We start from the raw sequence: 17,331 nt of genomic DNA, 5'->3' as shown, positions 1-17,331 counted from the left end.
GAAGAACTGAATTACAGTTAATAATACGCGTAGTCACCCACATGCCTCCGAGGCATGCTTGAAACCAAATTTTCGCATATTCACGTGTAAGAGACCACAAAATGAGTCGAATCTACGTTGATAGCTGTTTCAGAGTCAAGATCTTTTTTCCTTGCAACTTCTTTTTGATGTGCGGCCATATACATATCAAAAAAAGTTTTGCATCACCTCGGTTCCGAGAGTTCCGGAACCTGTACAGAAAATTGGAATAGAGATCAACATAAACATCATTTACGCCCTTTTTATTGCTCGTGAAAACCACACATTCCTTGATGTTGTACCATCAAACAGCGAGTCCTTCAGAGGTGGTGGTCCAGATTGCTGTGCACACCGGTACCTCTAATACCCAGTAGCACGTCCTCTTGCATTGATGCATGCCAGTATTCGCCGTGGCATACTATCCACAAGTTCATCAAGGCACTGTTGGTCCAGATTGTCCCACTCCTCAACGGCGATTCGGCGTACATCTCTGAGTTGTTGGTTGGTCACGTCGTCGATAAACAGATCTTTTCAATCCATCCCAGGCATGTTCGATAGGGTTCATGTCTGGAGAATATGCTAGTCACTCTAGTCGAGCGATGTCGTTATCCTGAAGGAAGTCATTCACAAGATGTGCACGATGGGAGCGCGAATTGTCGTCCATGAAGACGAATGCCTCGCCAATATGCTGCCGATATGCTCGCACTATCGGTCGGAGGATGGCATTCAGGTATCGTACAGCCGTTACGATCCCTTCCATGACCACCAGCGACGTACGTCGGCCCACATGCTGCCAGCCCAAAACAACAGTGAACCTCCGCCTTGCTGCATTCGCTGGATAGTGTGTCTAAGGCGTTCAGCCCGACCAAGTTGCCTCCAAACACGTCTCCGACGATTGTCTGATTGAAGACATATGTGAGACTCATCGGTGAAGAGAACGTGATGCCAATCCTGAGCGGTCCATTCGGCATGTTGTTGGGCCCATCTGTATCGCGCTGCATGGTGTCGTGGTTGCAAAGATGGACCTCGTCATAGACGTCGGGAGTGAAGTTACGCATCATGCAGCCTATTGGGCACACTTCGAGTCGTAACACGACGTCCTGTGGCTGCACGAAAAACATTATTCAACATGGTGACGTTGCTGTCAGGGTGCCTCCGAGCCAGAATCCATACACTACAGTAGTAGCCCTTGGGCGGCCTGAGCGGGGGATACCATCGACAGTTCCTTTGTTTCTATCTTCTCCATGTCCGAACAACATCACTTTGATTCACTCTGAGACTCCTGGACACTTCCCTTGTTGAGAGCCGTTCCTGGCACAAAGTAAGAATGCGGACGCGATCGAACCGCGGTATTGACCGTCTAGGCATGGTTGAACTACAGACAACACGAGCCGTGACCTCCTTCCTGGTGGAGTGACTGGAACTAATCGGGTGTCTTACCTCGTCCATCTAATAAGCGCTGCTCATGCATGGTTGTTTACATACTTTAGACTGGTTTAGTGACATCTCTGAACAGTAAAAGAGACTGTGTCAGTGATACAATACCCACATTCAACGTCTATCTTCAGGAGGTCTGGGAACTGCACTGATGGAATACTTTTTTTGATGTGTGTATTTTTGATAGAATTAGCGTCTGGTGAATGTGAGGGCCAATCCAGAAGCTGCACTACTTTCTCCTTATTCCAGTCGTTGCAAAGCCTGCTGCGATGTTTCCGATCATGGTCCTCCTGCAGTAACCATTTTTGTCGGTGAACCAACGTTTGGCAATCGCCATCAACAATCTTTGATAAACGCGGTGCGTAAGCTGCAGCCGGCCGTTGTGACCGAGCGGTTCTAGGCGCTTCAGTCCGGAACCGCGCTGCTGCTACGGTCGCAAATTCGAATCCTGCCTCGGGCATGGATGTGTGTGATGTCATTAGGTTAGTTAGGTTTAAGTAATTCTAAGTCTAGGGGACCGATGACCTCAGATGTGAAGTCCCATAGTGCTCAGAGCCATTTGAACCATCTGAACGTAAGCTGCACTCACGTCTACTTCTTGAGTATCTCAGTCAAGAATCAAAGTACTCTACTGTTTTATAGACATTGATTGAAGGATAAAGGCTCCCTGAACTGGGTTGTGAAAAAACTAAGGCGATATCCTTTACAATCTGTGTGTAGTGCCGAGCACACTCGTACTTAAGACTGCATATCAAAATTAAGGCATTAAATAAGCAACAAGTAAACACGTCAGAAGAAACTTCCTGATGGGAGACTGAACTTAGCCAAAACCGGATGGCAGGTTACAGTAGCAATAGTGACAATTTATCGCTAAAAAATATTACTCGGCAGTAACGGCTACTGGTAATTTCTCAGTAAACAATTATCTCGCTGACAGTTCAAGCACATATTAAAATCCAAAAACTAAAGCCGTCAATAACACTCATTAAATTTACAAAGTCCCGAATACATTAATACGCATATAGGATAAGGTAATGTCATTAAATAAATTACAATAAAAACATCAGACGGCCTTTCCTCTTGACAGACTGAGCTTAGCTAGAACGAGAGGGGAGGTTAAGTCGCTATAGTGACAATTCGGCTCCTGAAGAGTTTACTCGGCAAACGCGATAAGCTAGCAAATATGCTCTAGGCAACCATATAGCTGGGGTTGCAGAGGCGGAATTGCATAACGTGCAAACAGCATCACTGGGAAAGACAACGCAGGTCGTCAGAATTCTAGTAAAGCATTCCAAAATTTGCGCACTGGGTGCCTTTAATGGAGACTTGTCTGCCTCCGACCAAAGGACGTCGAGTACTGTAACCCACTGCAGAATGCGCTCCTCAGGCCGCAGCGGTCCACCTGTTATCAACGGTCGCCTCCCGGCTCCGCGAGGTCGCGCCAAACTGGTCCTTTAATTCACTTTCATATAACTTCCGCCAAAACACGCCCCGCGTGCCCGACAGATCAGCACAGCGATGAACCCTGGACTAGAACGGCAAACACCACTCTGCACCACGTATCAAATGGTTCAAATGGCTCTGAGCACTATGGCACTTAACTTCTGAGGTCATCAGTCCCCTGGAACTTGGAACTAATTAAACCTAACTAACCTAAGGACATCACACACATCCAAGCCCGAGGCAGAATTCGAACCTGCGACCGGAGCGGTCGCGTGGTTCCAGACTGTAGCGCCTAGAACCCCTCGGCCACTCCGCCCGACCACCACGTATCAGCCACAGGGTATACCAAGTTGCTTGCTTCCTGCTACCACTGCCGGTTCGACTTCGAGAGAGCGAGTGTCCAGAGCCGCAGTTCAGCAGGCGTGCGCGCCCCAGAGGACGTAAACGACACAGTATGAAGATGGTATCTGTTCTTCCGAACATGCTGCGAGTATTGAGTATAGTGGGCAGGGGCACTACAAATGTAGTGTGTGCGCAGTGCGTTGGAGATGTGGGTCTCACGGGGAGCGCGCCACATATATGTCCGTGCAGTGGCAATATCTCTGTCCTCGGTGGCTCAGACGGATGCCGGCACGGTACATGGAGGAGATACAGAGAGACTGTCGATGACATGCCTCGCTCAGGCCGCCCAAGGGCTACTACTGCAGTGGATGACCGCTACCTACGGATTATGGCTCGGAGGAACCCCGACAGCAACGCTAGCAAGTTGAATAATGCTTTTCGTGCAGTCACAGGACGTTGTATTGCGATTCAAGTTTGTGCAACTTCACTCCCGACGTCCATGGCGAGGTCCATCTTTGCAACCACGACACCACGCAGAGCGGTACAGATGAGCCCAACAACATGTCGAACGGACCGCTCAGGATTGGCATCATGTTCTCTTCACCGGTGAGTGTTACATACACCTTCAACCAGACAACCGTCAGAAACGTGTTTGGTGGCAACCCAGTCAGGCTGAACGCCTTAGACACAGTACAGCGAATACAGCAAGGTGGAGGTTCCCTGATGTTATGTGGGCCGATGTAAGCCGCTAGTGGTCATGGAAGGCGTCGTAACGGCTGTACGATACGTGAATGCCATCCCCCGACCTATAGTGGAACCATATCTCCAGCATATTGGGGGGGTATTTGTCTTCATGGACGACAATTCGCGCCCCCATCGTGCACATCTTGTGAATGACTCCCTCTGTAACAAAAAAACCTGAGTGAATCGATCAACGGTGAACATGAACAAGCGTCATGGGACGTCCGCCTCGAACAAAGACAACGACCAACAACGAACAAAATGAGATTGCCTGAACGGTAGCTCAGCGTGTTCGGTCAGAGAGTTAGCTACTCTCTGCAATAAAAAACTGAGAACGGATCAACGAATAACCTAAACGGGTGTCATCGGAAGTCCGCCCCGAACAAATTCCACGAACAATGTGGAACAAAATGGAAAAAAAGACGGATAGAGCGTCTGCCATGTAAGCAGGAGAGCCCGGGTTCGAGGCCCGGTCGGGGCATACATTTTCAACTGTCCCCGTTCATATTTATCAAAGCCTGTCAGCAGCTAAAGGTATGGATTTCATTGTAATTTCATTCTGCGAGAGAATATCATATCATAATGAAAAATCAGGACTGGTTGGCCAATGGGAAAGCGCTATGTTTTATGCAGTGAAATCAGATAAACTGTGTGTGCATGAAGCGAAATCTGGAACTTCTGAAATAGCTTCCACCAGAAATATTTGGTGTTCTTTAAGGCTGAATGTTAGTTCACGCAGTGGTAAAAGCAAGCAGTGTATCGTGAACGCTATCAAATAAGCGCCAAATAAATTATCTGAAGTGCAGTTATTTACAGAGAGTGTAAACGCATAGCACTATGTATAGAAAATTGGTATTTCTCGTAGTAATATCTGATGCGGTATTCACACAGTGTATCTATTGTATTTTGACGCATTTGTTGTATTTTTAAGTTTTGATTTAGGTGTTCGGTTAAACAATTATTCTGTTACAAAAAGTAGGCTTTAGTCACGTAAACTGGACCTCCTGAGTTGCTTAAACTGCACCCCTTAGACTTTACTTTTAAAGTCTTACTGTATCCGTACACACTCTTACTCTCCTGGAATTCTGTTGCTGATTCCAAGAGGGTAATATAGAGGGCTGATCAAAGAAAGTGGGGTCCGTCTAAGATGCCTAAAAATATTGATGTAGTTCAAAAACAGGTGAGTCGAAATAAGCCCAGTGAATAGTTAATGTTCCGAAAACAACTCTTATGCGGGTGTCTAACAAGAAGTACAGTACACCTGAGGAAAGCAGCAAAAACAGAAAGTGGCAGACGTTCACTTTTTGGTAAAGATCTTGAAGAAAACTCGTTTAGTGTTGTCTTGCTATGGAAGCTTCTTTCTTCACGTTTATTTGCAATGACTTATGACAAATGGCTATAAAACTGGCAAAGAGAAGTACCATTGACCACCCAATCAATGATGATAATGCTGGGAAAATGTGGTGTAGTTCTAAAACTACACAAGGCCAAACAGTCAGAAACAAATCCTATGGGAACATCCTACACGAGGCCTGTTGGGTTCAGCAAAGAAAACACAAAGAAATTCTATAACTTTCTCGAAGACTTTATGTCATATCCACTTTGAAACTAGATTGTGTTTTCTCCGTTTTAATGTCTACTTCTAATTTTGTTTAGTGTTATTTTGATTATTTGTACACGGAGTCCGATTTTGGCAGCTAGCTTTGCAACTTGCTAAGTATAAAGTTTTTTAAAGTATTTTTTTCATAATAACTTTCGTTTATTTCCTATTACTAAAATGTAAATGGTGAATAACATTATAAAATAAATATTACGTGCTTTTAAAATTCATTTAGTTACTATTTTCCATTGCTTTAAAATAAAAAACGAAATTGGAGTTCGCTTTCAGAGATTTTCCTGTCTAAATGTCACTGCTGATTGTTCACTCACAGCAACTTAAGCTGTAATCTTAGGTTATTGCATAACCACAGTAATGGAAATCGTGACTTAGTCGGAAAAAAAACGTCAAACACTTCTGACAAGCAAGAATACAGATATCACTGCTGATCTCGGAATCTGTCACAAACGCGAAGCTGAAAAAAAAAAAATGTTTCCGTACAAAAAGCCGGGATCCCGAAACCTTTGCCATGGTAGTAATATGCCTCGAACCGAACAGCCAGAGCAAGCTTTGAGTACGGGAAACAAAGTTATTTTTCATGTTAAGATCTCCTTATGACGTTTCCCGTCGATGCATCGTTAACTAATATTTAACTATAAAAAATCCTACGAAGACTGGTATGTATGTTATAAATTCTCAATGCGATAAAAACAACTTTAGTAAGAAAAAGAGAATAAACCTGCACGTGGGTTTAACATAGCGCTTTTCGACTTGCCTTTCAGTTCTGACTTTTCATTGGTCACTTGGTGAGAGCTGGAACGACGTTGTGGGGATAGCGCAAAACTCTTGAGTCTTTTCCATTATCGCTGCGCGCCCTCTGTCCATGGAAATGCCCACAAACAAGCCGGACGCTACCTATCGTCTCGTGACACAGCTCAGGTCTGGCAATAAAATACTGTCTTTGATTTGCCTTCCCCACAACGTCTTCTACCCTATAGTTCCAATTTTTGTTCTTCGTAATCGTAATACCGAGGTATTTAATTGAATCAAAAGCCTATTTATGCGATTTATCGCTTAACCAAAACTTAACGGACGTTTTTACTACTTCTGTGGAGGACGACACACTTTGTATCCTTCATGTTCAAGTGCTATTTTTCATAACATACAGATAACTTGTATAACCTACTATTCAATTCCTTTTGAAATTCTGATAACTTTACTAGACGATAAACGACAGCATCAGCTGGCTGGCCGGGGTGGCCGTGCGGTTCTAGGTGCTACAGTCTGGAAACGCGCGACCGCTACTGTCGCAGGTTCGAATCCTGCCTCGGGCATGGATGTGTGTGATGTCCTTAGGTTAGTTAGGTTTAAGTAGTTCTAAGTTCTAGGGGACTGATGACCTCAGAAGTTAAGTCCCACAGTGCTCAGAGCCATTTGAACCATTTTTGACAGTATCATCTGCAAACATTTAAGGCCTTATGCACACAAAAATGGCGTAGCCCAGACTTCTGGCGCAGACGTCCGTTTGTCGCCAAGAGTGGCGCACCGAAGGGACGTGTGGCGGAGGCGTCCAATTTGCGCGCAGCTGTTTTCATTAATTTCAGGTCATCCGATGTGCCACAGAAATTGTTTTGGGAATTGCGCATGGTCTCCTCCAATTAGTCTTTCTGATTCGATTTTAAAGAAACTGTTCTCCAAAAAAACTGACTTTCGACATCTTATGCTCAGACTTCACAGCTTGATAATGAACAGGATTTATTTTCGTTATTACTCGTAGTTGTTCTGATACCTCCAAATAACTACAGCAGAGTTCCGCTAATCCGAACTCCGGTAATCCGAACGTTCGGTTAATCCGAACATGAAAAATGTTAGTCTTAGTGTGGAAAACTGTACGGTAAACTGCTGTACATACTATTTTAATTTACACAGTACAGTAAACATGTATTAGAAAAATTGGCAAGGAAACATTAGGTTTAAACAATGCATAACAATGAAGAAAAGCTGCCAAACTTACTAAAATACAGCGGACATTTTATCCCTACTTTTTAGTTGACAAAAACTTATTCATTGTTTTTTGGCGTAATGAAGACAGTCTGTTATATGAAGCATAGTTGCGCCATCGTCTCATAAACATCAAATCAGCAGGTGGAGCAGTGAGCTGTTGCTCAAAATAACGTAGCGCGAGGTCAAGGCCTTCTGCTGCGTCACTGTGTGGCACCAGCTCTCCTTTGTCGCTTTCAGGCTCATTGTCGCTTCTGTCACAGCAGTCCACTTCTTCCTGGTCTTGAGTCACAGCAGCAACTAAATTAGCGTCAGTAAGGTTCTCCATACATGCCTCATCCGCTGCCAACCACTCATCTACGTCTCCTTCACTAGCTTCTTCACATCCAGGGATAGTCTGTATCATTAGTAGTAGATTTTCCTCTTCATTTTCAACTAGGTTGTCCTGAAATTCAAGAGATGTCCACAGTTTTCTCCACCATTTTCTCAAAGTATGTTCTGAAATATTCTGCCACTCCTCAGCGGCCCAATAAGCAACATCCTTCACATTGGTCGTTTTTATTTTGTCCACTAAAGGAATGCTATCATCTTGGATCAGCATTCTTTAAAAATTTTTTCTGTAAATCAGTTTTAATGTTTGCAGTACGCCCTGATCCATCGGCTGTAGAATTATGTAACATTCGGTGGCAAAAACTTCGCCACGATTTCTCCATTACATAATTCCTCAGTGCTGGGGTGAGACGGAGCGTTATCAATCAAAAGAATTGCATCATCATCATCATCATCATCATCATCATCATTTAAGACTGATTGTGCCTTTCAGCGTTCAGTCTGGAGCATAGCCCCCCTTATTAAATTCCTCCATGATCCCCTATTCAGTGCTAACATTGGTGCCTCTTCTGATGTTAAACCTATTACTTCAAAATCATTCTTAACCGAATCCAGGTACCTTCTCCTTGGTCTGCCCCGACTCCTCCTACCCTCTACTGCTGAACCCATGAGTCTCTTGGGTAACCTTGCTTCTCCCATGCGTGTAACATGACCCCACCATCTAAGCCTGTTCGCCCTGACTGCTACATCTATAGAGTTCATTCCCAGTTTTTCTTTGATTTCCTCATTGTGGACACCCTCCTGCCATTGTTCCCATCTACTAGTACCTGCAATCATCCTAGCTACTTTCATATCCGTAACCTCAACCTTGTTGATAAGGTAACCTGAATCCACCCAGCTTTCGCTCCCATACAACAAAGTTGGTCGAAAGATTGAACGGTGCACAGATAGCTTAGTCTTGGTACTGACTTCCTTCTTGCAGAAGAGAGTAGATCGTAGCTGAGCGCTCACTGCATTAGCCTTGCTACACCTCGCTTCCAGTTCTTTCACTATGTTGCCATCCTGTGAGAAAATGCATCCTAAGTACTTGAAACCGTCCACCTGTTCTAACTTTGTTCCTCCTATTTGGCACTCAATCCGTTTATATTTCTTTCCCACTGACATTACTTTCGTTTTGGAGATGCTAATCTTCATACCATAGTTCTTACATTTCTGATCTAGCTCTGAAATATTACTCTGCATACTTTCAATCGAATCTGCCATCACAACTAAGTCATCCGCATATGCAAGACTGCTTATTTTGTGTTCACATATCTTAATCTCACCCAGCCAGTCTATTGTTTTCAACATATGATCCATAAATAATATGAACAACAGTGGAGACAGGTTGCAGCCTTGTCTTACCCCTGAAACTACTCTGAACCATGAACTCAGTTTACCGTCAACTCTAACTGCTGCCTGACTATCCATGTAAAGACCTTTAATTGCATGCAAAAGTTTGCCTCCTATTCCATAATCTCGTAGAACAGACAATAACTTCCTCCTAGGAACCCGGTCATATGCCTTTTCTAGATCTATAAAGCATAGATACAATTCCCTGTTCCACTCATAACGCTTCTCTATTATTTGTCTTAAGCTAAAGATCTGGTCCTGACAACCTCTAAGAGGCCTAAACCCACACTGATTTTCACCCAATTGCTCCTCAACCAATACTCGCACTTTCCTTTCAACAATACCTGAGAAGATTTTACCCACAACGCTGATTAAAGAGATACCTCTGTAGTTGTTACAATCTTTTCTGTTTCCATGTTTAAAGATTGGTGTGATTACTGCTTTTGTCCAGTCTGATGGAACCTGTCCCGACTCCCAGGCCATTTCAATTATCCTGTGTAGCCATTTAAGACCTGACATTCCACTGTATTTTATGAGTTCCGACTTAATTTCATCCACCCCAGCTGCTTTATTGCACTGCAATCTATTGACCATTTTCTCCACTTCCTCAAACATGATCCTATTTCCATCATCATTCCTATCCCATTCTACCTCGAAATCTGAAACATTACTGATCGTATTTTCACCTACATTGAGCAACTCTTCAAAATATTCCCTCCATCTGCCCAAGGCATCCACAGGATTCACCAGCAGTTTTCCTGACCTGTCCAAAATACTTGTCATTTCCTTCTTACCTCCCTTTCGAAGACTGCTAATTACACTCCAGAATGGTTTTCCAGCAGCTTGACCCAATGTCTCCAACCTGTTTCCAAAGTCTTCCCAAGATTTCTTCTTGGATGCTGCAATTATCTGTTTGGCTTTGTTTCTTTCTTCAACATAACTTTCTCTGTCTACCTGAGTTCTAGTATGTAGCCATTTTTATACGCCTTCTTTTTCCTTTTACAGGCTGCCTTGACTGTGTCATTCCACCAAGCTGTTTGCTTCCTCCTACTTTTACACACTACTGTTCCAAGACATTCTTTAGCCACTTCTAGTACTGTATCCCTGTACCTTGTCCATTCCTTTTCCAATGACTGTAATTGACTACATTCAACTAACTGGTACCTTTCTGAGATCGCTGTTATGTACTTGTGCCTGATTTCCTTATCCTGAAGTTTCTCCACTCTTATCCTCCTACATATGGACCTGACCTCCTGCACTTTCGGCCTCACAATCCCAATTTCACTACAGATTAAATAATGATCAGTGTCATCAAAGAATCCCCTGAATACACGTGTGTCCCTCACAGCCTTCCTGAATTCCTGATCTGTTATTATATAGTCAATGACAGATCTGGTTCCCCTGCTTTCCCAAGTATACCGGTGAATGTTCTTATGTTTAAAAAAGGAGTTTGTGATTACTAAGCCCATACTGGCACAGAAATCCAAGAGTTGCTTCCCGTTCCTGTTGGCCTCCATATCCTCTCCAAATTTACCCATAACCTTTTCATACCCTTCGGTTCGATTTCCAATCCTGGCGTTAAAATCACCCATGAGCAGAACACTGTCCTTGTCCTTTACTCTAACAACTACATAACTGAGTGCCTCATAAAAACTATCCATCTTATCTTGATCAGTCCCTTCACAATGCGAATATACTGACACAATCCTAATTTTCTTGCTAGACACTGTCAAATCTATCCACATCAGTCGTTCGTTTACATACCTTATTGCAACTACGCTGGGTTCCATTTCTTTCCTGATGTAAAGCCCTACACCCCATTGTGCTATTCCTGCTTTGACTCCTGACAAGTAGACCTTGTATTCTCCCACTTCATCTTCTTTCTCACCCCTTATCCGAATGTCACTAACAGCTAAAACGTCCAGCCCCATCTTACTTGCAGCCTCTGCTAGCTCTACCTTCTTCCCAGAGTAGCCCCCATTGATATTAATAGCTCCCCATCTCATTACCATTTGTTTGCCAAGTCGTATCTTAGGAGTCCCTGGTTTGTCAGTTAGAGGTGGGACTCCGTCACCTCCAAAGGTCCGAGGCATTTTGCTCTGATTGTTGCCAGCATCATATTTAAAGTACCAGGGAAGCAGGTTGCTAGCCTTACTTGCCCCGAGTCCCATTGGGTTTTACCCCTAACGGCTGAGGGACTAACCGGTGGATTTGGTAGTCTTTGCCGTATGAGCACAAAGGTGACCACGACTCAGAATATGTCCGAGATGCCCAGCCTTATTCCAAAGTAACTGGTATCCCGACTGTCGGGACCACTTGCTTGGTCACTCATACGTTGCCCGTGGTTCATGAACTAGGACATGACTACAGGAACCCACACCATGAAACCATGCTTTGAACAGCTTACCATCCATCCATGCTTTTTTCTGGTTGCGATAATATAGGGGCAGAGACTTCATGTCGCAGTTTTTAAAAGCTCTGGGCCTAGCAGATTTGCCGATCAGCATTAAAGGCAGCTTTTGATTACCAGCAGCGTTGCTGCACACTATTAAAGTCACACGATCTTTGCACATTTTAAAATCAGGAGCATTGTCTTCTGCTTTTGATGCCAGGCTTTTTGTTGGCAATGCCCTAAAATTCAGCCCAGTTATAAAGTTGTTGGGGAGAACACTTTCCCTCTCTTATCATTTTTTCAAACTCATCCAAGTATTCCTTCGCTGCATCACGGTCAGAAGAAAGCTTCTCTCCAGTAATTGTTAGCTGACGGATTCCATGACGTTTTTTGAATCTGTCCAACCAACCCGTACTCGCACTAAAAGACTCATCACCATTCGTTAACTTGTTCAGGTAAACAGCCTTCTCCTGAACTAGTGCTCCACTCAATGGCGTTCCCCTTTCTCTTTCCTGTGTAAACCAAAGGAAAAGAGCTTCAACTACTTTATCGTACTGGGACTGTTTCAAAGTCTGCCGAATTTCGAGTGTTTTTACCACATTGTACGGGACTGTTTAAGCTTCAGTCGGTTCTTCTTCCAATCACAAATGGTTGCTTTACCAACACCCAGTTCTGCTGCCAGTTTAAAATGGTTCAAATGGCTCTGAAAGCTATGGGACTTGACATCTGAGGTCATTAGTCCCCTAGACGTAGAACTACTGAAACCTAACGATTCGAACCTGCGACCGTAGCAGCAGCGCGGTTCCGGACTAAAGCGCCTAGAACCGCTCGTCCACAACGGTTGCCAGTTTAGATACATTTTCACCATTGTCTATCCGCTTCAAAGCATTCAGTTTGAGTTGATGTTGTATGCTCCCGTTTACTCATGACGAAAATACGTACACTACTGCACCTGAACGAATACAATACAACAGTTACGCGTGCCAACGATCGATAACTAACATAACCAAGCGCTTTGCCAGCCAACTGGCAGTGCACTGACCTCAGACACTACAAAAGTCTCAACAATGCACAACAACAAAGGCAGGGAGTGAGAGTGAGCCATTGTTCCCTCACTTATTCCCATTTGTTACCATGGTGTATCTACTTATCTGCTTTGTATACATTCTAGAAACGCGTCACCGTAATTCCGGCTAATCCGAACAAATCGGTCAACCGAACCAGGCCGGTCTCAATTAGTTCGGATTAATCTGACTCTATGGTAAGCATACTTTGAATTGTTTCCAATAAAGAAAGTAGTTACTGTTCAGTTTAAGTTTGTTGAGTTTTAGGACATAGGCTATTTCATTAGAGTATAGCTAACATATTGAAATTGTTTTTAACAGTCGAAAGAAACCGGAACCTCTTTCCAGTCCTGAGTAAATAAGTGATATGTATTGACGCTTGGTCACGTCGAGCTATGACACGCAACACTCGACGTTATGGTTTGCGCGCTATGAGGATTTGTGGCTCGTGTTTCTCTTTCGTATGAGGTTTATGAAATCAGTTACAATCACAGTTAAGTGAATGTTGCATCAAGACTTATTTTTATGTCAAAACTAGAGATAGAAAAGCGCAGATCCAGCAGCATATTTTCTATATACTGTATACATTTTTATTGTGTACACTGTTTCATTCAAGAAACATTTAGTAATCGTTTTCGTTCATTTATTGTCGCCCAAATGGTTTGTGTTGCAGCGAGCAATGAAAGAGAAATGCAGTTTTACTATTGATCTAACTAAAGTATTCGGTGTTCTGGATGTTTTATGCTTACCTATTTTATGCTTACATATTTGGGATTTTTTAAGCAATGTATATGCGGCAAATGCCATTTGCATATTTTTGTAACAGTTATTACTCAATCACTTATGTTATCTTTGAAAAAGTAGAATTATCTTTTTTATTTTCCTGGACGAAGAACAATAATCAGTGCAGTTACGACGTTGAGTTGCTGAAATTTTTTGGTTTTTCTGTCTTACTTATTGCAGAGATGAAAACCCTTTTTCAGAAAGTGCAACAACATAGGCTAAAGTACATAACGTTTATTGCAATACAAATATGTACAAGCAGCAGGAGAATATACGAAACAATTTAACACTCTTCCTGCTGCAATTACACTAAACATGTATAGCCATCATTACATATTCTGTCCGCAGCGAATGGGTTTTGCCAGACAGACGTGCAAATCCACTAATAACTTGGTAACTGCTCACAGAAATTCTGTTTTCCAGCTGGGATGTCTTTCTTCTTGAAACTTTTTACTGCCAGAATTTTATCACACAAGACAGTGGAAACTGTAATGTTATCTAGCGGCAGATTTCGTTTCCCAGCACCTATCGGCTTGTTTGCAGTACTTTAACAAATCTACGGTTGCTGGATGACTTCTCCTTATCCTTAGTGTAGTAGGGTTGTCAGGTAAAATGTGTAGTCAAATACACTCGAGTTATTTTGAGTGGACCTCTGTGCAGCCCGTGGTCTACTGCGCTAAGATACCAGAAATCCTCTGGTTCCATCCCGCGCAGGAGGAATCCACAGCTCCTTGTCTTTCTGACGGCGCCACTTCACTGTGGATTGCTCACGTTGTGTCTGCGCCATGTCTCTGAGTCACCGTCGCCAGGCGTCCGCGCCACGTCATTTCTGCGTAAATTCGGCCAAGAGACCTTTCTGGCAGAAAAATGCAAATACTGTCTCACAGCTAGGATGAAACTTCATATGCAAGCAATTTGATTAGAATCTACTTGAAAGGAACAGTGTCAAAAGCCTTCTGGAAATCTATAAATATGAAATCAACTTGAGATCCACTGTCAACAGCAATCAATAGTTCGAGTAAATAACGAGCCAGTTTTGTTCCACTAGAACGATATTTTCTGAATCCGTGCTGAATATGTGTCAATTAAGCGCTTTTCCTTCATGTTGTTGTTGTGGTCTTCAGTCCTGAGACTGGTTTGATGCAGTTCTCCATGCTACCCTATCCTGTGCAAGCTTCTTCATCTCCCAGTACTTACTGCAACCTACATCCTTCTGAATCTGCTTAGTGTATTCATCTCTTGGTCTCCCTCTACGATTTTTACCCTCCACTCTGCCCTCCAATGCTAAATTTGTGATCCCTTGATGCCTCAGAACATGTCCTACCAACCGGTGCCTTCTTCTTGTCAAGTTGTGCCATAAGCTCCTCTTCTCCCCAATTCTATTCAATACCTCCTCATTAGTTATGTGATCTACCCATATAATCTTCAGCATTCTTCTGTAGAACCACATTTCTAAAGCTTCTATTCTCTTCTTGTCCAAACTATTTATCGTCCATGTTTCACTTCCATACATGGCTACACTCCATATAAATACTTTCAGAAACGACTTCCTGACACTTATCTCTATACTCGATGTTAACAAATTTCTCTTCTTCAGAATCGGTTTCCTTGCCATTGCCAGTCCACATTTTATATCGTCTCTACTTCGACCATCATCAGTTATTTTGCATCCCAAATAGCAAAACTCATTTACTACTTTAGGTGTCTCATTTTCTAATCTAATTCCCCCAGCATCACCCGATTTAATTTGACTACATTCCATTATCCCCGTTTTGCTTTTGTTGATGTTCATCTTATATCCTCGTTTCAAGATGCTGTCCATTGATGGCATTTCATAATGTTGTACCACAGCAAGTGCTCCATTCTTCTGTACTGGTGTGACCTGTGTAATCAGTCTTAAGGTACGGAAGTCCTATCGAGCGAGCGGTTGTATGTGACTGCTAAAAATGAATCTGTTTCATCAGCTTTCTCCGAAAGGACCCTCACTGCTACACAGTTTTTATCAGAAGACTTTGCTTTTCTTAAGTCACTGAAGTTGCTTCGCTACACCGGGGATATCTACTCTTAAATTAATCAAGTTGGGAACTGTTCTTGATTCGAATTCTGTAGTTCTCTTTGATGTAATAATTTTGAAAAACCGTGTTTAATAACTCTGCTTTAGCGGCGTTGTCGTTGGTGGTATTGATTTTGTCTTGCTGTTGGTAATACTTTACATACGACCTGAATCTCTTTGGATCATCTGCCAGATTTCTAGACAGAGTTTCGTAGTCGAAGCTATTAAAAGCATCTCACATTGAGTTCGTGCCATGTTTCGAGCATCTGTAATCCACCACCAATTCTTTTAAATCTTGAACGCTTTTTTAGTTGCTTCTGCAACAATGTCTGGACAATTTCTATGTACCATAGGCGATCTGCTCCGTCTCTTACTTGGTATAAAACTTCAAATTACCGTCAACACTATTTTGTTGAATTTGATTCACATTTGGTCTAAATTTACATAGTTAGTGTGGAAGGACTGGTGAATGTCTCCTAGGAAGGCGTCTAGAGAATTTTATACGCTTTTTTTCAAAAAGATATACTTTGCGTTCATTTTTGGTGGATTTAAAGGTTAAGGCACTCAATCTCGCTACAGTGACCCTATGGTCACATTAGTGTATCCGTCATGACGCTCTTTATTGGCCCAGAATAGTTTGTGGTTAAAAGATCTAGTACATTATCACAACAGTTTACACAAGGCGTTGGTTCCTTAACTAATTACTCAAAATAATTTTCGGAGAAAGCGTTTAGTACAATTTTGGACGATGTTTTATAAAAAGGATATTGAAGTCGTGGCGTTCGCTGTGTTATTCAGTGGTTCGGTATTTAACTAATTTGTAAATGAAAATGATAATCTTACTTTATTACATTGAGTAATTACTAACTAATTTTTCTCCCGGCTAAAGATTTGGTGAAGTTGCTAAAGAACTCCAAGTTAACGTCGTGTTAAAGTGTTGTCTGTAAGTTGTGTTAAGTGTCACTAAATCACAGTTCATACAACAAATTCTATACAACTATTGATTATGATGGAAATAGTTATCTTCAGCAAAATGATCATTAAAAACCACCGAATATCAGCCGCTCACAACACTGACGTATGTTACTTGAAACAATATTCTTTGCAACTCGTGCGTAATTAATTTCGGCTCCATACATCAGCCAGAAAAGTTTCTTATAAGGATCGTGCTATGAGCACTGTTTTTAAAGAACCAATCTGATTCGAATATTTTCATTAAAATGAGTTCGGGACCACCGGTGCACATTTATTTTTACACATTTGTATTACGTTCGGCATTTATGTCTGCAGAGTTGCGTAATTTGAATTTGCCGCTGAGATAATTGTTAAGATGGCCGCAGACAATTGATAGAGACTTTCTATTGTTAGACCAAATAAGTAAGTATTTGAAATGCTTATTAAACTCTATAAACTCTACCTTCGTATTGTGCGCTATTTAGACTTCATCAAGCAAACATTTGATTTGTTTCTAAGGAAAACACAGACAAAAACGCGATATAAATCGCTATCATCAATGGCTGCGCTCCTTGCAGCGGAAAGAAACAATTAACACAGATAATGCTTACTGAGATGGGAATTAAAGTTACAAATAATTATTCACTCATATTTATAATAATAATGAACTCTATTTTCAAGTAATAATTAACAAATAATTAAAATTTCTTAACAGACCTCAGTTCGATATGCGTCCGCAACCTACAAAAGCCAACCAACAAAAGGTAAAAACAAAGGAAGACAA

This window comes from Schistocerca nitens, chromosome 4 (assembly GCF_023898315.1).
Source record: "Schistocerca nitens isolate TAMUIC-IGC-003100 chromosome 4, iqSchNite1.1, whole genome shotgun sequence".
Classification (NCBI taxonomy): Eukaryota; Metazoa; Arthropoda; class Insecta; order Orthoptera; family Acrididae; genus Schistocerca; species Schistocerca nitens.
Note: the sequence above shows the minus strand (reverse complement) of the source record.